Source organism: Buteo buteo, chromosome 1, assembly GCF_964188355.1.
Source record: "Buteo buteo chromosome 1, bButBut1.hap1.1, whole genome shotgun sequence".
NCBI lineage: Eukaryota > Metazoa > Chordata > Aves > Accipitriformes > Accipitridae > Buteo > Buteo buteo.
The window spans coordinates 44,412,701-44,438,463 of record NC_134171.1 but is presented as its reverse complement, the minus strand read 5'-3'; the positions used below and the strand labels follow the sequence as shown (position 1 = coordinate 44,438,463).

General features: G+C 37.9%; 1 long non-coding RNA gene across 1 annotated transcript; it reads right to left on the bottom strand.

Moving 5' to 3' along the window:
• On the bottom strand, nt 1–25,763 carry LOC142032091 (uncharacterized). Its single transcript, XR_012651391.1, has 3 exons — nt 25,647–25,763; nt 1,173–1,289; nt 1–827 (listed from the first exon to the last, which is right to left on the bottom strand). It is a non-coding gene; the product is annotated as an uncharacterized LOC142032091 (long non-coding RNA).

Below are 25,763 nucleotides of genomic sequence, written 5' to 3'. Positions count from 1 at the left end.
CGGAGCAGGTGGGTGCCCGAAGGAGGTTGTGACCCTGTGGGAAGCCCATGCTGGAGCAGGCTCCTGGCAGGACCTGTGGACCCGTGGAGAGAGAAGACCATGCGGGAGCAGGTTTTCTGGCAGGACTTGTGACCCCATGGGGACTCATGCTGGAGCAGTCTGTGCCTGAAGGACTGCACCTCATGGAAGGGGCCCATGCTGGAGAAGTTCATGAAGAACTGCAGCCCATGGGAAGGACTCACATTGGAGAAGTTCATGGGGGCCTGTCTCCCGTGGGAGAGACCCCACGCTGGAGCAGGGGAAGAGTGTGAGGAGTCCTGCCCCTGAAAAGGAGGGAGTGGCAGAGACAAGGTGTGATGAACTGACCGTAACCCCCATCCTTGTCCCCTTGTGCCGCTGTGAGGGAAGAGGTAGAGCAAATCAGGAGTAAAGTTAAGCCTGGGAAGAAGGGAGGGGTGGGAGGAAGGTGGTTTTTAAGATTTGGTTTTATTTCTCATTACCCTACTGTGGTTGATCGGCAATAAATTAAGTTAATTTTCCCCAAGTCAAGTCTGTTTTGCCCATGACGGTAATTGGTGAGTGATCTCTCCCTGTACTTATCTTGACCCACGAGCATCTCGTTTTATTTTCTCTCCCCTGTCCAGCTGAGAAGGGGAGTGATAGAGTGGCTTTGGTGGACACCTGGCCTCCAGCCAGGGTCAACCTACATCATGGCATCACAGCAGATTAAGTGTCAAAATTCTGTGCTCTCCCTTTAGAACAAAACCCAATGTAAATACTTCATTGCAGAGCGGACTGGTCACAAACTGAAGTTCTATATTGAATTCCTGTAAAAAAGACATAATGGTTTTTGGCATTGGAAATTCAAATGCCTGGCAGATGGACTGTGTTCAGTTTATAAGCAAAAAGATGAGTATTTTCTTAATTGCCAGTAGCGCAACTGAAGCTAGTGCCTTAAATTCAAGAAGAGTATATTTGGTCACATGCCCAGAGTCATAGAGATGCTGCATTTAGAATTAAAATAGGGAATATTTTATGTACAACTAGATGGAAAACATTGTTTTCTGTTACAATTAATGAAACATTAATTGCTTTTCTTTGGTCTTATTGGTTTAAGTAAGTGAGAACCGAAATTCAAATGGTGAGATCAACTGCTCAGTTGGATCACCTACCTGACTGACCAGTACCTTCTTCACAGATTAACACTGCATTTTGACACTGACATACTCATAATTTCCAGTTCTGCTGGTGGATGAGGCTGGTTTTCATAGTATCTCAGGAGTTTTTTCCTGATAGGAATAGATAAAGAATACTTCAGGCTAAATTAGATCTAGTTAAAAAAGTAACTGCATTTTTCTCACGGAATAGTACAGCCTTTTTTCAGAAATATCTTCTCCCTTGATAAATACTGTTTTCAATTCTTTTTTTTTTTTATTGGGAAACTACAGTAAAATGTACAGAAAGGAGTTTGGGTTTTTTGTGGTTTTTTTTCGTTTGTTTTAAATCCCTACATCTCCAGTTTTGAATTTTGTTTTCCCTTTCTCCCTCATTTGGCTATGGAATAAAAAAAAAAAGTATGTCATCTGGGACTTTCATGTATATGTTGCCTTTTATTCTAACTTTTCAAAACTTTGTCAAGCTTAGAAAAATAATTATGGGAAAAAGAAAAAAAAAGTTTTGAAACTTTGCCACTGTGTACTTAAAGTATGGAGATATTTTGAAAAGACAAAGGGAAGAGGGGAAATATGAACATTATTCTTTTTATTGTAGCTAGTATCAAAGCAAAGGGGGGAACAACACAACCTTAAGAATCTGATATTTAAACGTTTGTGATTTCAATGTCTTGTAATTTTTTTCAAACTCTTGTCTGGAAAACAATACATAGCTTTAAAGTTTGGAAGTATTTGCTAAATGGTTTTGCAATAACTTAATGAGCTATAGAAGAACAGGAACCATTTTAAGATCATTAAGGTATGAGCTTAACTTGGTCACCTTCTCAATGCTGTCAGGTCCAATTCTTCAAGGACCAGAAAGTACTCAGCAGTGACCGCTCAGTAATGTAGCTCCATTTATATCAATTAGGCTATAGGAATCTACCCCAGCTGTTGATCTGACCTACATTTAGTGCCTGTCACTAACAGCTATGAGCAGGTTTTATTCTTGTTGTCACTGAAGAACCTCACAGTTAAATTAAATTAGGTGTAACATAGAACACCCAAGAAAAGAATTACTTCTGTGACTGAAAACTTAGCCAAATAATGGCTTACGAGCCATTAAATAAATTATATTTGGCTTCATAGCAGGACAGAACAAAGAGAGAAATAATTCAAATTTATTTCTGCCAGACAGACTCAAAAATTTTCAAGACACAGTTTTTTTTCTTTTTTTTTACAAGAGAAGACCACAAAGAACTGTGTACTTGTCCGTGTCTCTTTTTAAGCAGCCTATTAATGTGGTGTACTGACACTTGATACAGCTTTTGAAGTGGTGTTAGCTGCATACTTGGGACGAGAAAAGCTTTTTCAATATCTTATTCTGTTTTGCAAAATGCGAATTATTTTCACCGAGTCAAGCACTTTTGTGTTTTGTTTTTCACAGAGGTATGTTTGCTCATCTAACCTGACAAATTTTTTTTTTTTTAGTTCAGTTTCTAAAGCTACCTCATAACTAGTCTTAAAAAAATTCTGTCCACAGTTAGGTCTTGCAACGTAAAGTACTAGGAATGTGACATATTATTATGAACTTAAAGAGAAAATGAACGTGCAGTAGTCAATATTGACCACTTACATAGTGCTTAATTTTGAATAGAAAAGGTTTCCCTTGAGACACAGAAATGAAAATGTTATTGAAATTGTTGACATGTTTCCATCGTATTTTTAAGAACTATGGATCAAAAGGTGAAAGCAGCCATAAAACTCATGCAAAATGGTAACATCTTTCACAAAATTTCAATACCAGTAAACCTTATCTCTTCCTGCAGAATCCACCGAGGCCATCTTCCCATGCAGAGCTAGCTCCACTACAGTGCAAAAGCAGTATTCTGTATATTTTAACTCCACCCCACACTGAAGTCCCTTAGTGCAGTATTCTTTGGCTGTCATTCACTAACCAGAAGCCAAATCATCTGTGTTTGTGTAACTTGGTAAAAGAGAACTTTTAAATTCTATTCAGTTTAAAGGAGCTTCTGCTTCTAGGTCAGACAGACAATAACTTTTCTCTTTATTGTAAAGCCTTACGTGCTGGATCAGTAATTCTAGGCCATCTGAACAATAATATCTGAACATTATGGTATCATTTATGTATTCCCAAGGAAGTAAAATGATTGCCTGAAGTATATTTTTCAGTCAGTCTTCAGTGAGGTCAGATTTTTTTCCCTGAATAATTCTCCCTTGAAAATTTGAGGCAACATAAATGAATTGCATATGTAAAGACTCAGATTCACATGTCAACTTATCTCAGCAACCACTTAAATCTCTGTTCACTATCTAGCTATGGATATACAAATGTAAGAATTCATTTGTCAATGCAGATGACTCAAGAAAAGTGCGCCTACCGTCTTGAAGTTCTACATAATTATTTTTGCACTAACTTTCTATAAGTAATAAGCTTGTATATGATTATTTCAGCAATCACTTGCTAGCACTTCTAAATTAAATACTCATGTTTAATACAACTCAGGTGTTCTTTACATCTTGCATGAAATAGATGGTCATCTTTCCCAGTCAGAAATGTCTAGGTTATTCTTATGCCATATAGGAAAGAAGCTTTAAACCCCTATCAAATTCCATTCTTTTTTATCAGTGATGCCTCACCATGTCAGTCTGGCATGTGATCAGGTTATGAAGTAGAAAATTGAGACCCAGAAGGTGATTACAAGGTATCTGTATCCATGTTGTTGAAAAAGGTTTTCCATGGATTACATTTTACCTAGCCTTAATATCTGCCTCTGACTGAACAACAAAAAGCAGAGCTTCTGGACTTTGAGGCTACAAGCCAATCTGATAACTCAGAGTTTTGCTCTGTAGGAAAACTGAAATTGATCAGCTATTGTGATTTAAAACACGTCCCATGTTTTGCTACTTAAGAATGGGTCCCCAAAACATGTCACTAGAAAATAAGAAAAATTGATTCTGAAATAGCTACCATCAATGCCTAAGGGAAAAAAACCACAAAAAACCATCTCAGATCTTGCAGTCATGTCTAGAGAGGTAAAACAGGGTTTCTAGTCCATTAAAATTTTGCTTAGATGTTTTTAGTCTGAACTGGATGGATGCCAGGATTTTTCTAATTTCTGGTAGAAATTAGCCAGAATTTCCAAGCAAACTTTGTTTTGGAAACATCAGAGCATGCATGGTCTTCCCTAAAGGAAAGTTATTATACACTGGCTATCCAGCTATGTGCTGCAATTGCTCTATTAAACTGGCAGGCTTGTCTGGTTTATCTCTGTGAATGTCATTTTCAATGGGCAGTAGGAGGAGGTCCTAAAATCTTTCACCTCAAGTCCTGGGTGACTTCATTTGAGCAGAATTTGCAGCATGTCCACTGCCAAGCAAGAATTCTTGCTCCCCAGAGCTACAGAGCTTCAGGTTGGTCCTGGATTTTCCAGGCTCTGAATCTTAGCTTTGCAACAGGTTGCCCCAAGTGTAATAACCTGTGAAAAATAAAAGAAGGAAAGCAGGGAAGAAGAAGTGGGCTGCCCAAGAGCCCAGGAGTAGGCTGGGCAAAGGTTTACTTGGGCCCTGTCCTGAATCCAGTGTCCCTTAAGTCTTCAGAGTAAAACCCTTCAGTCCTGAAAAGTTGTTGGGGTTTCTTTTGATTCACTGGTTGGTTTTTAAAGTATTTTTTTTTTCTTTTTTTTTCCTCAGAAAATTTCCAGCTAGCCCCTCTGTGGAGTGAATTAAATTTAGGTGACGCATGCTGGTTCTGTTATTGGCTAGAAGCCAATTTTCCTTAGATATTCTGTAAATGCTTGGAAATTTCTCTGAACAGAAAATTGATGTCCACCAAGGTGTTACCAAATGCTTGACCTCACTCAGGAAGATGGAAAAGAGTTAATCACTGACTTAAAAGTAGCAGTTGACCAGGTACTAGTGGCTGCATTTCATAGAAATCAGTCTATATATTTGGAACTTTAAAAGGACCAGTTTCCCAAAATTTAATGCCTTGTTGCTGTAAGTAACAGGGTCCATAAATTCAAAAGAGGTAATGTTCATGGAAGCTGGCAACTGATTAGACAATCCACCGGATGCTCAAAAAAACAAGATTTCATAGACATGAAGAAGTTATGCTGGGCAGAAAATAGCCTGGCTGTAAGAAAGTGTTGAAATGGTGCTACAAAATAGAATACAAAATAAAACAAGTTTTCTGATGAATTTAAATAATTAATGGCAATGAATATAACTTAAAAGTTTAAAAATGTGTCTGACTAACAAGAAACTTAAAGGCAGATTCATGCCAAGACAATCAGAAGTTGTTTAAAACACAAAGAACAAACCAGGAATTCCATTTCTAGACGCAGATGGTAAAATCATAGATCATCAATGCAAAACAGGTAAAATAGTCAATAGATACTTCTATTATATATTTGGAACTAAGCTGTAGCTATCAAAAAATTATAGTATAGAATTACATTATAAAACAATTAGAAAATTTACCTCCTGTGGTAGAATGGGGAATGAAACAGCATCTGTCCGCCCCCATGCCCCCTCAGATCAATAGACCTAAATTAACTAACTCTCACAAACTTTAAGAGAACTAACAGAGCCATATGACAAGCCAGTACTGTTTGTTTGGATTTTTACAAACTTTGTAAGTTATTATACTATTATATTGTTTATTCTTTATTCTAGTGCCTAATTCTACCTACATATTTCTTTTTTAGAAGTTACTCTAAAGAAATTTTATTGAGAGCTACAATCATACTTATTTTATAGATATATCTATCCCACCCATTGAGGGATATTGCTCCACATGTTGAGAGGCTGATGGGTTGGGTAGGTCACTTCTGTGAGCTTTTCTTTAATTTATCAACTTTCATTAATTTTCATATTCAGTTACTGTTCTGTTCTAGGAGTATTTTGGGGGGTATGAGTTTATATTCATTTCTTTGGGCTGAAGCTGGAGCATTTCCTGCATCATTTCAGAGCTGAGACATTGAGTTCCATTGGCCAGAGGACTGTAACTAGTTAGCAGATGTCAAATCACAAACCTTTCTCATAAAAGTTATGGAAGTGCTAAATTGGCAAAGATTGAGATGAAGTCACTGTATTTAACTGATGCTTTGCTATAACATCCTTGAAGTTCATGATCAAACATATCCCAATGCATTATGCATCTGCTCAAATATATCACTGCTTAGCAGTATGTTTTTATTGGATTCAGCCCATGCAAATACCCTTCCTAGGGGTAACATTTTACACAAATTATATTAATTTCTTCTATGAGCTGTTAGGCTGGAAGTGAAGTCTCCTGTAGAAGAAATAATTGTAAGATTAACCTAAGATCACAGGTTTTATTTATTGCATTTCAGTCAGGAAAAAAATTAAAAATGTGTTTATTGCATTACAGATTAAAATAAATAACTTCAGGAATAACAATGCCACAGGAGTCTTCTCTCCATTTTCGACTCATTTCAGCCAGAAATATCCCTGCTATGTTGTGCTTAGGTCCTGACCTTCTTATAGTTTATAATAAAAGGGTGTTCTTGCTATTGAGCCTCTATTCAGCATGAAGAACTACTCTCAAACCTTATTTCCACTGTAAAAGGTTTCTTTTCATGCTTGCCTGCCACATCCTTTTGAGCCACTGTGATATACTCTGTAACCTCTCGTGGTTCATGCTTTATCACCAGAAATAAAATTGAAATAGCTCTTCACCTAATTTTGGCTGATAAATTTGGCTGTGTTTCCCCAGGGTAAAGACATGGCAAGTTTTAGGTGAAGACTCCATAATGAAAAGCCTAAGCTGGTAAAGCCATATATATTCAGTTATTAAAAGATTATGAAGAGCTCTTTCCATGACAAAGAATAAAACTGAAATTGGACGGTGGCAGTATCATGAGCTGGTAGGCACAAGACCTCAGTGACAGGCATGGAAGAGAAGCAACCTGAAGGGAATAAGCTCCCTCACTTGTAAATGCAGACTGGGGATAATGAGCTAGTGCGGGCTGCTGTGTGTCCTCTGCAGCTTTGGCAGTCTCTGTGTGGAGCGTGTCGGCACGATGCACGGCCACCGGCCTTCTACCTATAGTGCTGCTTTGTGGATGGCTTGAAAGCTGCTGCTTGCCCAAACAGGATTTGTATTAGGTTATGATTTCTGAATGCTTCCAAGGCACCCTGCGGCTGCACTCACACACAGCTGTCATTTTTGCAGCGTTTCAGTCATACGTTTTACACGATGGTGTTATGTGCCATTGCTTCGTCACAGACGAGGAGTAGAAAGTTGTAGGGCAGGAGAAGGAAATGAACATCTGAAGGTGGAGGATTAGAGTGGAACTTGGGAAATGCTTATAGGAGCTCTGTTGCTGGAGAAATCATCTTGTGGAATTATACTCTAAATGTGGAATTAAACGTAGCTGCAAGAGACTTCCCTGAACACTGCCCAGCTCCTATGACAGGAGTTCACCTCTAACCAGAAGCACTACTAGCATGGATGTGACTGTGATCTGCACGTAGGGCTGGGATATGGGAAAACCAAAGGCAGTAATGTCTTTTCCAACTGTAGAAGATATGTGCTCTTCTGCAAAAAGCTGCTGTAGAGAGCCATTTTACTGCAGGCAGGAATCTTACCAAATGCTTACATATGACATAATATATAATTTGCTTTCATAACAGTAAATTGTGCTCAAACAAGGACATCTAATTTTATTTAAAAAAAAAAAAAGGTTGAAAGGACATTGGCACAAGAAAAAGGTTGGTTGATTATTTTTAAAAGAAGTTACTTTATTATCTTAGTTATCACTGGAGAATGTGGTAAGCATTATGATTTAGCTGGTTTAATGTTCCAATTTGAGGATTTTCCAACAGAGTCCCTTCCTGCCCAACACATTCAGATGAGTCTCCCCTGGGTTTTTTGATTCATAGGTACAACTGCTTCTCTGACGTGCATAATGTCCCTGGCCACAGGAAAGTTTGGCATTAGCAGGTACAATTCCTTCTGAAGCCCGTGAGATATCCACCAAAGTTGAGAGCTGGGTTTTACTCCTGAACTGTAATAGGACCAAAAACTTCTCCGTATGGTGCAACTGAGAACACATGATATCTCGAATCTTTGTTCACCTTATAACTAGAAATCGTATGTGCAGCTTGCTGTGAATATGGTAGCACGTTTCAGGAATATAATTGTAAAGGAAAACATGATGAATGACCTTGTGTGCTATCTTCACTACTGGTTAGCTTTGATGGTTTTACATGTGTTATTACTTTCTCTCTAACAATTTAATCTTGTATATTTGCCCTTGAATTTGACACTAATGTATGCAACATTTGTGGGGGCTTTTTTTTCCCAGATGGGGAAAGTCATTGTTACAGAACACAAAAAAAAAAAAAATCAATTTCTTAAAAAAATATAACTTGGCTTTGATCCAGTAAAAAAAAAAAAAAAAAAAAAAAAAGCTGCTGTCATTATTAGCAAACCCAAGGGAACCATAAAATTTTCACTGGTGCCCAGATGAAAACATTTGCTTTCTGCTCAAGCTGTTATTTTAAATCTGTCTAAAATTTAAATTTAAATAAGATGTGTCTGAAAAAACTTGTTGAACTGATGTTTTATTTAGATATTCTTTATCTCCTACTGAACAGAGATTCTCCCTATAAACTATACTTATGGGAAATAGTTTGCTTTTGTCTCCAAGCTCTTTTGCATTTAGGACATAGAATAAAATCAGTAGCAGTTCTCTTGCAAAATACTTGTTGCAACAGGGCCGTGTTTTATTTTCTACTAGTCCTATCAATCGGTACTTTCAGGATTTAAAAACATATTTCTAACTTTAAAAGGGAATTAAGCTATTGCTAATAATTTAATGAAATCATTAGCCTTTCCATTTAGCATTAGGAATTCAGCATTGTACTTCTGAGAAAGTGACCTCAATATAAATTGAAATAGAAAATCTCTGGAAACAAAAGGCAGCAAGTAGGGCTTTTCTTTCTTGCTGAACCAATTGCCAAAAGCCCTAAAACAGGCTAATGAATTTCACTAGATTTAAAAAAACCTAACAAACTTTGATTAGCTTGAATATTCTCAATACTAATTACTTGCTTTTTACAGGGACAATATATTTGTTGTACTTTTCTCCATTCTCTGTCTACAGCATCTCAGTATTTGCCTCTGTCTCCTTAAACTTCTCAAGCTGCTGTTTTCAGAAAATGTGTTTTTAGAGCATCTTTGGCTTCCCTGGGCATTTTCTCCCAGTTGTGCTCTCCTGCCATTTTTCTGCTAATCTCAAAGACTCTGCACACATGTTCCCATCTAGTAAAATTTTTTTTCCTCAGTCTTGGAAATTTCTTTCAGGCTGTTAGCATGATAAGCTTAACTAGAAAAACAGACAGATAAGGTGGGATATTATTTTGTTGCTTGGATACCATCAATCAAACACCCAGTATAGACTATGGAAGATGGTGCTATTTTTCTTCCTTCTCCAATTTTCTCTTGAAATTTGTAGGGCTCTGCACTAGAATCTCAACACTGATCATATATGTGTTCAATGGATGTATGGACAAGGTTGGTGAGTAATGTTCAATTAGATGCTCACTGTGAAACTGTCAGTGGAGAATTTAGCCTTTTCATGTTTCAGTATAGAAACTGAGTCTGTTGTCACCAAAGAGCAACTAGGTAGAAGAAAGAAAGATTTTAACACTGGCTGCAGAGAGATTGTATCTAAACGGCTTGGATGTTTTAGATGTTTAGCTCCAGTCTGATATAGTATCACATACACAAGTAATTCCTGTAAGAGGCAACAGGTTTTAATTAAATTAGAGCATATTCCTGAAAGTAAACCCATGCTTTTAAGTGATTTTCTAAGTAAAACTGTTTCCATGAATGAGGGCCTTAGAGTGTAGGTCAGTAAATACTGTGCTTTTCCCTGTTGATGCATCGCTGTGGAAGGACAATTGGAACAGAAAGGTCTTTCTCCAACCACAGGGAGCACTCAGTTAGTCTCGACTCCTTGCCTTGGAGATAGATGTAGTTAGGAATCACAGTGATGTCCTACTTTATGAGCTGGGACATTCTCCCAGGTTCAAGAGACAGTTTATTATTATGAAGACTGGTAAATAATGCACATTATTTTTCAACATGCTCAGAACTTGGAATGAATGTTGATTGTACAGCTCCACTAGAAAATAATTCAGTCATCGAAGATCATTTTAGGTGATGACACATTTCCAGGGGTATTTCCGTGTTGCACGGATATTTTCCTTAAGACATCTTTGTAAACATTGGTCTATAAAGTGGTGAAGATATTTTACAGAATACACATTGGATGTGGTGTTTCTCGGATAGAGAAATTAAGCCTCTCTTTTTCTGTTGAATCACCTGTTACTGCCTTTTCATTAGAGTTTGTAAGGAAAAGCCCTGTCTGAAATTACCACTTAATTAATTAATAAAGCTTGAGTCAACACAGCTAAATCCTGCCTTATATTTAAAAAACTTTTATATCTAATATGATTTTCCAGAGGAAACTGAATACAAATATACAATATCCATGTTCCGCTCATGATTGTTTTTCATTATGGTCTCCGATGGCTATCAGGATTTTCTTTTGATGATTACTAAAGCCAACGCTTTAAAGAAATCTTTTCAAATAAACAAGTATCTATTGTTATGTTCAAGTGCTTGTGTGGTCAAACACTTCTGCTGAATAAACTTTGCTTAAATTTCTGTCACTGATTTATATGGAACTTTATTATGCTTGAATATTTGAATCTGATGGTTCCTCCCGGTCTGTCAAGTTTCAACAAGTACCAAAACTACAGTACCAAGCATTTATAAATGTAACTTATAAATCAATCTGATGTGTGCAGAGACCAGATAAACGTACATCAGCTCAGGTTTCTCATCAGCATTTCTGATGTTAGATACTGAGGCAGAACAACAAAATTAGCATTGGCTCTCTGCAGGGGTGGCTTCAAAGAAAAACTACAGACAACTCTTGGGTCTTATTTTGCAACATGGATCATCTTCATACATGAGATGGATCTCTTTTTCCAAACAAATGTTTACTAAGAATACATGTTACAACAACTTCTCTTGTGAATATAAATGTGTTTTGAAAAAGTTATGCTTTCATTTGGTAGAGTTAAACCACATTCTGTAAGTGAAAGAAAATGCCCCAGTAAAAGCACAAAATTTACTCAGCATAACTGGGCCCTGAATAAGAGATTTTAAAAGGCACCTGCTAAACTCAGGCCCACTTCTCTTCCCATCCCTGAGCAACCAAGGTCTGCCAGCAAAAATCAGTAGCATAAACTTTGCCTAATATTAGTTCACATAGCTATCAAAAATTAGCTATTTTGTAATATCTAACAGTTTTCTTCAGTTAGTCTGACCACATTTACTAGTCAGGAGGTAGAGGTCTGCTTGCTTTGTAACAATGCTGATGGTGAGCACTGAAGTCAGCAAACTGTCTCCATTCAAGAAATAGGTTAATTTCTTTTGTTCTAATGTTAGCCAATGATTTGGTTAAAACATAAAGAGCTGGCTCACGAGTAGTTTCTATTATTTCTTACACTTCTGTAATTTTAGGCTTTTACATGGATTTGTTTTTTAGGCCTGTGGATTAAATTAATATTGATTTGATAATTAGCACTTTCATGCAAGGGTCCTGATACTGCAAATGTTTTCAGAAGTTATCCAACTTACAAGGGAGGGTTTACAGGGCAGTTAGCAGAGAAGTTAGCACAGTTTTTTGATGTTGTGTCAGAACATCTGGGTTTAGCACCAACCTAACACTGTCATATGGAAGCAGTATATTTCCTTAAACTGGCATTTGGCTTTGTTTTACAAAATTCTTATTACAGAATTTATAGAAGATAATAAACATAAAAGGTCTCTACAGCTTAGTATAAAAACTTCTGTATGGTTTATTTCAATGTATAAATTTATTTTCTTGCTTGTTCTCAAGTACTTCTAAAACAACAAAGTTATGAACCTCTATATTCAAATATTAATTAGAATTCATTTAAAAATTATTGACTGTCAATCAAAGCTGTAAATTGTCCACTGAATTCTTTCACTTGTGATTAAAGGGTCTTAGGAGTGACTGTTTTCAGGAGTCATTCAAAATAGTCATCAGAGCATAGGCAGAAGATGAGTTGTCTCAGTGCCCTAGAGATGCTGTTGGTTGGAGGGAACATATATTGTAACCTAAGGCACATTGCCTGAGTCCAAACCTAAAGCCAGGCTACAAGAAACAAGTGAACAAGAAAAACGTACTTCACTGAATTTTTTTTTTAATTAACAAATCCTAATGCAAATTTGCTTGTAGATTCCTTTTTCTGAATTGTCAGAACTGAACGGCACTTTTCTACTTTCTTTATAGTCTCTCTTTCTCTCTGCTGTCCAACTACGATGTGCATGTACATACAAAAAAAGACATACTAATGAAGGTCTATTACCCCTTAGACAGTGTCATGGCAATTAGGGCACTTTCTGGAGGTAGGAAAGGTTGCTCAAACTCTCTTTAAGTTTCTCTAGCTCAGAGAAAAGAATGAAATAAGACTTTTTACTGTTCTTGGTGAGCAACATAATATTTGGACAATCTGTATTTCAGCGGCAATCTGTAGCAGTCCTGCAGTATTGCTTGTGGACACAGGAAATTGGACACTTAAAAGTCATCTGAGGCTGAAAATGAGAGTGTAGTATAAACGACCAGCAAAGGTGGCAAAACTTCACTTTCATTTACAGTAGGGAGAGGTGGACCACCTTCGTGATTTGGTTTATGGGCATCTGGTTTTCATCTGCAAACTTTTGTCCTTTTATTTTAAAAAAATAAGTTTGAAATGTCTCCTTTGGTGTGTGTAGGGGGAAGGTTCTGGTTTGCTTTTGTTAGGATCTTACACCAATTTTTTGCTTGTCTGGGGAAAAAAAAAGGGTTTCTCTGTTTGTTTGTTTGTTTCAGGCTGACCTAGGATGTTTTTAGTTTTCAGTCCAAACACTGGAACAAAAGTCCTCTCCAAACCTGCCCCACACCCCCAGCCCTCTTTGTGTAACTTTACACCAGAACAGAACTGTAAGCCAGCTTGTCTGGCCCATATTTCCAAGGACAGTCTGATATTTTTTAAGTATCTTCACATCAAACAAAACCGCTAATAAAAGCAAGGCATTTTTTGCATTTTAATTCCAAATGAAGGTAGAGGAAGGAAAAATGAAACGTGTGTGTACTGAAGAGCAAAAACTGACAGGAGAGGTAAATAATCTTCCAAGTTTGCATAGAGTAGAAATGAGGCATTGTAACAACATAATATATTTAAAAATATAGCTCCTTTAATCATCTTGCTGACTTGAATTTCAGCTTCAGTGAGGCTCAAGATCTTGCTAAAGAAATGTCTTTTCCTTGTTGTTTGTGACAGGAGAAAACAGCACTATTAATGACAAGGAATTATTAGGGAAATATCTTGGCATTTTTAATGTAAGAAAGGAAGCAAATCATAGTCATATGTATCTTTTGTCCGGCTCTTAATTATCTCTATCATGTTGGAAGTTTTTATTCGGAAGTCTGTGTTGACTCTAATGATTAGGGCCAGAAATCCTACAGCTGACAGGAAAGTGACCTATAAATAATGATCTATGATGGACTTGTCATTTAGTCACTAAATGAAATATTCTAGTACCTGCTTCCTTTGTCTTGTTTCTCAGTTTCCATCTTCTCTAAGGTTATTCTTTTTGACATATCCCGCTAGCTATCTGGTAGGAATAGGTTTTCTTTGTCTTGTAAATGTTTTCCATTTCCACCAGAAAAGTACCACTGAAAATATTATCGGAATTATTTTTGTAAACAAGAACCCCACTTGAATACAACTGGATACAGTTAGTACTGGATTTCCAAGTCAAAGTTAAATAATTTTTTTTTTAAATAAAGGTTTATAAATACATGTACACAGATACATTAAGAAACAGGACTAGAAGGAGTTGCTTACAATGCAGTATGAATTCTGGAGTTTTGACCAAATGAAAAAGTCAGAATTTAGTAAGAATATAAATCTGCAACACATCAAATACACTATAGTAATTACCTGCATGCATTCTCTAACTACCACACTGTATAAAGAAAATCAGCCAGCTCATGGTAAGAGCCCTCTTAGCCAATAATAAAACAGTTCTTCAGCAAGGAGTAAATTATTTAATTTCATTTAGTAATGGTGAAAAATGTGCATATGGGATGACAACACCATGTAGCAGATGGTCTCTGAGTTTGCATCCCAGCTTTTTATGGGGTAACTTGTGCGGTCATGTCTTTAATGATAAGAATCCAACGCTTCCCCTGATACCTCTAACTGATAATTCCTAAAAGGATCTGTGCCAGGTCCGTCCACAAAAAGGGGACATTCTTGTTATTGAGGTGGAGAAAGATGTTGGGAGAGAGAAATCTAGCACCCCTGTAGTCCATGTGAATTTCACTATTGAATTCGCTGAATCCAGGATTTCACCCCAAACTTGCAGTTCAGATCTCCCTTGTTTACTCTGAGTAATGAGGCAAACAGAAACACCCATGCCAAATGTGCTTGGTTAACACGCTCTCAGCAAGCCTGCCAAAAGTGAACTCCCCTTGCAACACAGTTCAGTAAGCATTATACACATAGCATTAGCAGTTGACACTGCTTAAAGTACCTTCCAGTACCTAAAGGGGGCCTACAAGAAAGCTGGTGAGGAACTTTTTACAAGGGCATGTAGTGACAGGACAAGGGGTAATGGTTTTAAACTGAAAGAGGGTAGATTTAGATTAGATAAGATATTAGGAAGAAATTCTTCACTGTGAGTGTGGTGAGGCACTGGAACAGGTTGCCCAGAGAAGTTGTGGATGTCCCATCCCTGGAAGTGTTCAAGGCCAGGCTGGATGGGGCTTTGAGCAACCTGGTCTAGTGGAAGGTGTCCCTGCCCATGGCAGGGGGTTGGAACTAGATGATCTTTAAGGTCCCTTCTAACCCAAACCATTCTATGATTCTGTGATTAACAGGCTACAATAGAACACTGCGTGAAAGAAGAACCATAAAAACTGGGGTTTGTACCATCTGTTTCTGTAAAACTTGCAGAAATTTATGTTGGCAAATAAATTAGGGTAGGCTTAATGCAAAGTAATAAGTCAGTTATTTTGACTTTTGTTTTTGTTTGTAAGCTTACATCATCGACATGAAAAGGTGGTATGACTGCAAGATCCCCAGTGTTGTATCTGCCAGTCTCACCTTCCCTCTTTTTTGAAGCAAAGGTGATTTACTACAGGAAAAGGAATTATAAATTTGTCTAAAAGTGGCTTAGTAGACCAGATACTTCCTCTTGAGATTATGCTTTGTTGATGGAATAAATTACAATATTTTTTGTTTCTAGTTGAATCTCAAGGATAACTTTTTTCTCATGTGTAATTCAGCTCACTGTGTTTGAGTAACTCAATACATACACTGTTCACTCATCACTTGAATTCCAATTTTTTAGTCTACATCATTTTCTGTTGACCTACAGTAGAAAGTATACTGTGATCTGTGCCATGGCCATTACTTGTAATGTCTAGAAAACAATTGGAGTGACTAACACATGTCTTTGAAGACTACTCATATATGAAAACTATGCTTATGATTTCATTTGCTTTAGTAAGGTTGTACATCTGCTCATAAAAATGTCGATTCTTGGCTGAGCTGGAAATGATGTTTTTCAACTGCAGTGCTGCAGTTCTGCTCATCTGGCTGGTCACACACTACCACAAAAAAGAGGAATCATAGTTCATAACTGGAGATGGAGCTATTCCACTCTTCTTTCCCTTTTGTTTAGCAAGCTTCAACAAATGAGGAGATACAGCAATAGGTGATGAAAGGCATGCTTGTAACAGTGCTAAAATTAAAAGCCTTACAAATATCAATGCTGAATCAACTTTCTATTTCTTTCCTTCTCTAATCAGCTGTACAAAACAGTCCGGGGGATATATAGTATAATAGCTGAAAGCAAGTGGATAGAAACACAATGTAGGTGATATAAACTTTGGGTGGCCAAAAATGTGTACAATGAGGGAACCAACGGTTTTATACTTGTACTCCAAGCATTTGCTTTAATGGCCACAATTGTGTCCGATGGAATCAGCTACATTTCAGTCAAACTCTTCATAATGGGCCCTGTCTACACACTTATTTTCATTAGAAAGAGTGTAGATTCCACACCATGACCTGGATAGTCTGAATGGCATGTATAGTATTCAATATAATATTAATATTGAAATTAGTTATGATCACTCTGTGACAGCAGATGAATGAAAGCACATTAATATACCCAATGCACCAGATATTTCCTTTCAGACTGTTCAGGTTATCACCTGGACAACTAAAGGAGTCCACTGCATTCACTACCTGATTTCTAACTCATCCTTGTGTAAAACAAACCTCTTCACAATGTGACAAGCAGCTTACTATAGTGAAAGTATCCTAAAGGTATAGTTTCTCATACAGACAGTGTTTGATTGCTGCAAAGGATACAGTAAAGGTGATATTAAGAGTACACAGCCTATAATGAAATAAGTTGGTGCATACATACTTTAATCTGTAAAAAACCCTTTACCATAACAATAATTGAAGGAAATAAAGCCTTTGGATTTACCACCAGTTGCCTAGTCGAGAGGACCCAAGTTTGTTCAAGCTTAGGCTCTATCTTCCAGGATACTAGTGAGCAATTAATTTTAATTTTAGGATATTTCTATAAGCACAGGACCTAAAATTTATATAGGAGTGCTTGGCCTATTATCCATCTGTTAGTAAACAACACATTATCTTTTCTTTTCCAAGTGATGGCTGGCCATTTCCTCATTTGCCCATCTGCTTTTGTAACCTTTTATAAAAGGATTGGAAAAAATCCCTTTTTTTCCATGTTTAGTTAAGAAATCTGAGATTCTGAACCATTTCTCAGACTCCTTTAGATGCATCATTTAAAACCACACCTAGTAAGCTGTTAGGGGTTAGTAGCACACCAGAAATATGTAGATTTTCAACGATGCAGGAAATAGAGTTTGGATTTCTTGGTCTTACCATTGCAGAGAGTGTTACTCAGCAGAAAATATTTGTTTGCAAAAAAGCTTTCTTTTCCAGATGTGAGTTTCAAGATCGCATCAGTGCAAAAGATTTGAAATGCTTTCCTTTTCAGCAAAACAATTTTAATGGATGATTTTCTGATTAACTTACAGCACTTGCCAAAGCTTTTGCATAACTCTTCAGTTCTAATATATTTGACTGAAGAGTAGCCTGCGGAGTAATGTCAAATAAACGCATATTTCAAACAAGAGCAGGGGGAAATGTAATTTTCCACCCACTAACAGGCTGACCATATATTCAGAAGTGGTATTTGGCAGGAGCTTGATTCAATAAGTTATGAATAGCCGCTGCCCACTGTTTTACTACACCCCCTACATAGGGCTGCAGTGAGGACCTGCAAAGTCTACAATTGCAAAGGGGACCTAAATTCCAGGATTGTAGGAGTCCAATATCTGAGATCAGCAGGAGAACTATGAAGCTTGCAATGAACAAGGAAGAAGCAGAACTCTAATCAAGACTGAATCAATGCTGATGTGATGATTTGAAATCCAACTTTAAAAATAAAACAATAACAGATCTGGTTCTATACGGTCTGATATTGCCACCCAGCCTGAATTACTGTTGATAGCTCATAATTTTATTGCACCAGCACGCCTGATTGCTGTCACTGTGCTAGAGATTTGATACTTCTGAAATTCAAACTGGGAAGGAGAGTAGATCATATCTGAAAATAAACTATCAAGTGAAAATTTCTGTGGCAGAGGCTTGTTTACCACATCTTCAGATGGGCAGCTCAGAGAGTCTGGAGGTTGCTGAGTATGAATTCCATGAGAAAAGAATTATAGGTGCTATTAATACTTAGCAATTTCCATCTCTAAATCTGTACAATGTAACTGAGCATTTTTCTTCTACCTTATGGGTTTAGAAACCAACATGTACAGCATTTAAGGAGAGATTTTGCAAAAGGGCATGAAAAAGGAGTTTGAATCCCAATTTCCTACTGTGGCAGAAGCCCAAGCCCACATAGGACTTGATCTAGAAAAAAACCAAAACAAAACCACTGGAAAGTCTTCCACTGATTCCAATTGGATTTGAAACAGACCTACAAGTCAGCTTCAGAACTTAGAGACAGAGAGGTATAACAGAGCCCTTCCTACATCTGCTAGCTAACGGCCAAAGCAAAACAGTGCAACGGTAACTGCTTCAGACAGGTATAACTTAAATCAAAGGAGTGATCTTCCACATTATTTTCTCCCTTGAAAAACTACAAACTGTCCTAATGTTGCAAGAAATATGAGCTGATTCTATGATATTTAAAAAAAAAAAGTTATATACATGACCTTTTAACCTTAATTAAAATGGACACTGTGAGGATGCTGCTGGAGAGAAGCACCTGCCACAGATATGAACACCATGAGTTACAGAGCGTGGGTTCCTCTCTTTGTGATGGGATATTGCTTAGCTGCAAGAGCAGCCCCTATGGAACCTTGCTCAGTTCCTTTTGAAATAGTGTAATCTGGAGAACTGTTGTCAGTCTGTGTAAGCAGCATTGGTCTGTGCATGCAGCCTCCTATTACGGTGTTGCTCTGATATGTGCTATTGTACTTTCCTTTTAATCTTTGATACCCTTTGTAGTGTTTCAGTTTTTCTCTTCTGAAGGGTACAATACTGATCGGTCTTGTGGAGGACCCCAAACTGCAATCCTTTGTTTAACAGCACTTAATGAGTAAGAATGAGGTGCTGCTTCCTTTATTCTGTTATACTGCTCGATATTTCACAGCAGAGTCACTCAGGCCACCAAAATCCACTGGAGGGCTATTTTTCCTCTCTACTTTGTGCAGAAGTGGAAAAATATCAATTAGAAAGTGTACTGATGCTTTCTGGATAGGACTTCTGAGTGCAAAGTGCAGTCCAAAAGACATTGGGAGAAAAAAGACATAAAGAGCACTGCAGAGAATAAGGTAACAGTAAGACAGTATGTGCCTATAGGCTGGTTGCATTGAAATGAACAGCTCATTAAAATGAGGCAGGTTTGTGTAACCAGTTATACTCTTTGTAGTTCTCAATTTTAACACCTTAGCCATCAAAAATGTCAATTTGGCTAGCATCAGTTTGGTTTCTAGTCTAGTGCGGGGCCATCTCCAATCCTCAGGCACTGTCAGAAATACTTTCCTCTAAAACAAACTAACTTCCATGACATTACTTCTGTGTCTACAGGTTTAGGAACATCAGCACTGCACTGCTGATCTTTCAGACTTTGGCAATACAATAAAACAATTACAAATTAGGTGGGGTTTCCCTTTTGCTTTAGAGATCTTGAGCACACCTACTTCCATCCTGACAGCAGCTACTTGACATTCCAACCATATTAGGGGCAGCTAATGCCATAAGAACAACGGCAAATCCACCCAAAAACATTTTGGAAAAGCAACAGACAGGCTCTAACTGTTTCAGCTGTGTTGGTCAAAAAAATCCCCCAAGTCTACAAAAATCTAGATCTAGCCATGTTCTGGCCAGTTGTTTCAAGATGCCAGGACCCAGCCCATCGGTACTTTATTTACATTCCTATGGTAGTACATGGCTCAATTCACATGCTAGTGTATTTATGTAATATATACATGTAATAGAATTCCAACTGATGTGGCATACAGTCACTTTAAAACTGAGTAAACTGTATTGAAATCAGGGAGACATGAGGTGGAATATGCTATTAAGATAGGGTAACAGAGAAAGCCCAAAAGGAAATTGCAAAAAATACTTTTAAAAAATAGTTTTCTTTCACCGATCTTAATTTTTTTTGTAGTGGTTTAATTCGTTGTATCTCCCTCCATGCCTCATAAGAATGACATCTGTTCTTACTGATAGCCTGCAAACTGCACATCTGCTATTAGAATTTCATATTGGATACCTTCTGTCTTCATCCCGACTTATTTATATATTTAAGGAGTTATGTTTGGTTTTGAATATACAAGCTCTTTGAAAGAAAAGTTTGTGTAAGATCACACAACCTTGGAGTGACCTGACTCTGGATTTCAGGCCCTCCTACAGTGTCTGTCTATAGTTATATCTTTATTTGTATGTGTGTGTGTTTGTGTATATATATAAAATAAGTTTATAAGCAAGTTACAGAAGCTGAGTTGTAAGAAAATATAGGTGAAATTCATCTAAGTTCATTTTGCGTAATTAAATGGGCTGACTTTGGGCCTACATGGAGCTTAAAGACCATGTCCTATTGAAATCTGACTGTTCTTCATCTACAGCAGGTGGTTCAAAGAAAAATGCTCCTCTAGTACATTTTAGCTTTGGGCTGTCTATTTCCAGAGAGATCCATAAACTTTCTAAAACAGATGGCTACATTGAGAGCTTGCCAGAAACCTAGGGACCACACTTAGTCTACATAAAAACATGAACAAAATCACTATTTCTACTTATAAAACCTCTAATAACTGAATTGAACTGAACTGCTGCTGTTTAACCCCAACATTGTTGGGTTTTATTGTAAAAAACTGTGGGGGTAAGTGGTGATGACAGTCCTAGTTTAAGACCTTTCCAGGTAGCACCTTAGATAACCCTTTCTTTGTTCAAAAAAACATGAGGGACCTTAGTAGAAACTATTTAATTGAGTATGCTGGCAATCCGTGCTTTAGTCCTCTGAAGCGAGGAAATGGGATTTCCTGACATGGTTTGCCAATGCAAAAGGCATTACGTGCTACTAAGGGAGCCCCTGGCCCACCCAGTGCCAGGAGGCTCATTTAACAGTTTTGCTAACATGGTTTTCAGTGCAAGATACACTGCTTCTCTAGCTCGTTAACCTCTTCTGTGTTCTGAATATACCGGATACAAGGGAAAACTATGCTGCATGCACTGGTATATATACCAGGTATGACTAAGACCAATAGCTTTTTCTTTATTCAATGAGAGTCAAGCAAAAATAGAAGATGTAACAACGATTGCTTACTATAGCTTTCTGCTGACATTCAAATATGGAAATGTTTTTTATTTTGTCTTCAATCTTTGAGCTATCCAGCTAACCTTGAATATTACCAGGAAGAAGTGCCACCTAAATCTCAGAGGCATATACATCAGAACACAGCATATTGTAGCCGCTGTTCTTAACAGGTTTTTGAGCAGCTGCTGAAACTGAAGGAATGAAATGTATATTAAACCAATGCAGCAATAAAGACCAAAAAGTTTTGTCCTAGCAGGGGGCTGAGTACACTTTGTATCATACAGTGTTTACTCCTTCTGCTTTCTCCTCTTGTTCAAACAGCAGGACTTCAAGGCAGACAGCCAAGATGGATTCAGCCCTTCGCTGAGGCTGATTCCACAAGTTTGCCATCCTTTCATGGGTACTAGGCTATACATTTGCAGAAGAGAGCTTGATCGACACTTCAGTGTGATGAAGCATAAACTCAATATTTGGATGCTACGTTTACTGGTAGCATGAAAAAATGAAAATTCCTTACTAGTGTCTTCCGAGCTGCCTGAAGCCTCCTGTGCAGCCTGACCTAGAGCTGACCTTGCACAGACACAGTAGAGGTTTCTAGTTAGCTCGTTAGGCAGCAAAGGAATCTGTATGCAGGGTGAAGCTTGGGGGTCCCGTGCAAAGTACTGTCAGAGGGGGGGTCTTTACTGACCTCTTTCTTTAACTTTGAAATCCATGTGTGAGATTTGTCTTTTAATGACTGATGGGATTTGCAAGGAATCCCTTTGCTACCATCCTGGACATGTATGCAGTCCTGGGCTGCTAAAGTAGTCTTGGCTGCAAGGATGAAGTTGATGATAATCACCTGTTTTTGCAGTGTACCACACAGCTTAGAGAGCGTTTTTTTTTTCCTCAGTTTCAATATTATGATCAGTCCTCTACAAGCTGAGACGAAATATCTCTGGGCAGTCTTCATAGGTGTCTGAGCCTGTACCATAGAAACATTAGTACTATGTTGACAATAACTGATTTGGCTGGGACTTATCTACCAGATTTTGCAATAGCTATAGTTCTGCCACAAGTGCTGTGACCCCTTAACTCCCATTGCCCTTTAAGCTCTATAAGTTTTATTGTTAAGAGATTTCCAGCCCATCCCTATTCATTACCTTGGAAACATAAACAGAAGCATTACTGAAAATGACTAATAATGAATTTAGCCTAAGCACCCTACTGGGAGGTAGAGGAGCATTATTATCCCCATTTTACAGTTGAAGAATAAGTTCCAGAGTTCAAGGCTGTCCACCAGATCGCCTTCTGCCAAGTCTGTCCTGCCTATATGACTAAGCTATTAACTTGAATTCCTCTGCTGACCGCTAATACAACAGAATCAATTGTCAAGATAGGTGGTCTCTCCTGTAATCATATTCGAAACCTTTGAGGCTCACTCTATATTAAACCCAACAGTTTAAATCCTGCCCATAAACTTGCCAGCAGTCACTACAGGTTTCTGCAGCATCGGTTTAATAGTCTCTCTGTGTGATACACTACTTAATTAGAAGGTAGAATGCAGCTGCTGGAGCTTAAGTTTCTATATCATCTCTACATGCAGCCCCTTTGCAAAGCCCAAAGCAACAGTTTAACCTGACTGTGACAATTGCACTGAGAACCATGTCCTTCTCACTCTTTCACAGCAGAGATGAAAAAATCATGGGTATCTCAGTTTTCCATGTAGCTAAGGCTATGCTTATTCTAAGTATTGAGAAACCAAGACACTTGTTTAAAAATAATGAGATTTTAAACAGATACTACAGTTTCAGCTCTCTGAATTTGTCTTCGTGTTTTGTGTGAGGTGGGTTCATGTTTTTAAGTATTTCCTCAAGAACAAAAGAACTTCAGGTTTGGTGGGTTTCTTCAGTGAAGGAGAAAGTTTTTGTATAATCTCTTGAATCCTATTGCATGGATTTTAACAAAACACCACAATTCTGGTTGCAAAGTATGGAAAAACCTCTCTTGCAAGCACCTTAAGCTCTGAGGAGGTGGTCACAGAAAGCCAGATGCTGCTAGTAGCATAGAAATTAAGAAAAAAAATCTCATGTGGTAGAATGGAGAAATTAAAAGACTCATTTTAGCTTCAACTCTTTGGCAAAGTAGAAGACAGGTAAGGCAAGTTCAAAGAATGCTTGACTCCATATGCTCAAGCAATGGATGCTAGGCAGAAGGAAAATATTTAAGGTAATGTTATTTTGTACAGTTTTAGTCTATTTAATACTCTTCTGTTAACTCAGGCAGATAAAATGAAATGTGAAGATATAATACTGTACTCTGGGTAAGGCACCAAACTGGACTGTAGAAGAGACATTTTGAAAGGATTGAAAAGAAAAATTCTATTCAGAGCCTGTGCCTATGTGAAGAGAGCTACGAAAGGCATTCACAACATAAAGCTGAACTAAGCTTACTCTGGCAATATGGGACCAGACTGTGTTCAGTCAAAGATCTGGAAAAAGAAATGCACTGAACACAATTTGTAAACTGGATAATGTTGATCGTGAACAAAAAGGACAATAGTACTGCTAACTCAGATGAATGTTTTGTAGCTGCAAGTAGATGCAGTTTCAGTGAAAGATGAGTTGACTACCAACCAAAAGCATGTAGGATAGCCTTTCCTTTAAAATAGATCATTTAACGTGACAGCAAAATGCTGGAAAAAACTCAGACACAGATAGATTAGAATTCAGGACACAAGGAGGAAAACTCACACTAGAAGAGTACATGAACCACTTATGACTGGGTATAAGCTTGGAAGACACATAGAAAGGTGCTAAAGAAAAGAGCATCCAGGGTTGGGTTAGAATTCCATAAAGCTTTTGATCTCACCAAAAGGGGTGTTAGAGTGGTGGTGAGTGAAAAGCCTTTGATAGTGTTTTCTTGGGAAGAGAGTAATAATCAAGAATAGAGCAGAAGTGTTCAAATTTCCCATGCCTTAAGTTACTGGGGAAAAAATGAACTATAAAAACATTAATAAAAAAAGAAACACTTCTGTGAAGGAAAGAATCAGGTATGTGTAAGAGAAGGAAAGGAGCTGAGGATAAGGCAAATGCTGCTTATTTGTGTACACTTGATGAATCTGCAGAATTCTGGCAGGTACTACTTGTAGTGGGATCCTTGTTTGTGCATGCATCCCTTCTTACATTTTTTTAGTTTCTCACTCTGTCGCTTGAACAACAAGGTGTTTCAAAGGGCTTCACGGAAAAAATTAAAATTCAAGGCACTAGGAAACTAGTTTCTCAGAAACAGGAAAATGAAGTAAAGTGGTATAAAGAAGGACTGTTTTGGAAAGAGTTTGAGCTGTTGCATAAACAACAAATCCAGGGTGCACTTATAAGAAAAATTAAAACTGCAAATTTTATAGTTAAAGCTGGGAAAAGACATGGATTCTGTGATTATCTAAAAGGGTTCAGTGGTAAGTTATGCAAAAAACTTAAAAAAAAGTGCTTACTATACTTGCTCAAAAGAGTAACCTGAGTGTGCTATTTGGAATAGATATCCAGAGTACATGAGAAACAACTCTTATTAAAGAGTTTGAGAAATGAGAGTTAATTAAGCTGCAGCCAGGAAGGATGTGGAATATGGCATAATTAACCTTATCCTATTACGCTTGTGCTGGCAGCTAGGTCCAGGAAGAAGGCTTAAAGTGAGAGGCACTGGACAGCCTTAGGAAACAAGAAGCTTGTCTCAAACTACTGCTTGCCTGAATCAATAGGTCTGGGAGTTTGTATACAAGTGTTGGGATAGTCCGTTGCAGCTGTGGGCTTGCCTGTGAAGAAAACCATTGGTCAGGCCAAATATTTATTTGAACTGTGCTCCCTTAAAAATCTATCTTAAAAGCTTGGCTTCAGGGTCTTGAACTCCTTGTTAGGAGCCAGAGCATAACTGGAGTGGATGGGAGCAAGACCAAAACTTTGGAACAGTGAGATAATTATTTTGCTTTCCTATACAGTATTTTACCAAGTTCCTATACATTACAAGTGGGCCTGTATTTTTTCTCCAGCTTTCTGGTGGTGTGGCAGAAATGTGCCAGAATTCTCTTGCATGGACCTGGAAGCAGCAGGGCCACATTTGTAACCCTGATCTGTGGGGAAACTGTCCTCTGGGGAAAAGAACTCCTGCTAGAAAGGCACATCCCACCTGAAGTATCTGCTTCTGCTATTTCAGCATTTGGGGGGCATAGCTGTTTCTAGTGTTCCAGTCCTAAGAGAAATCCAACAGAAATAATGTGCTGAGCTAGAGATGGGTTGCTAGTTAGAAAAGTCAAGGAACTGTTGTCATTTCCTACGTTTACAGAGTGGTATACCTCATATATGAATACTACATTAACAGCATGAAATGTAAGATGAGGAAGCTGATGGCACTGACTGGGAGCCAGAAGTGCTGTTCTCACTCCTCCGTGGTGACATTTACACCAGCCCAGTGAAAAAATGTTAATTAAAATAATAGAAACTTACCCCCGACAGCTCAGTGCCTTCATCCCTTTATGCCGAATTCAAGGTAATAGTTTGTATCATTGCTTTCACCTAACTACCGTGCTGCTGGGCACTCTGGTGTGAGCTTTTCTCAGTCCG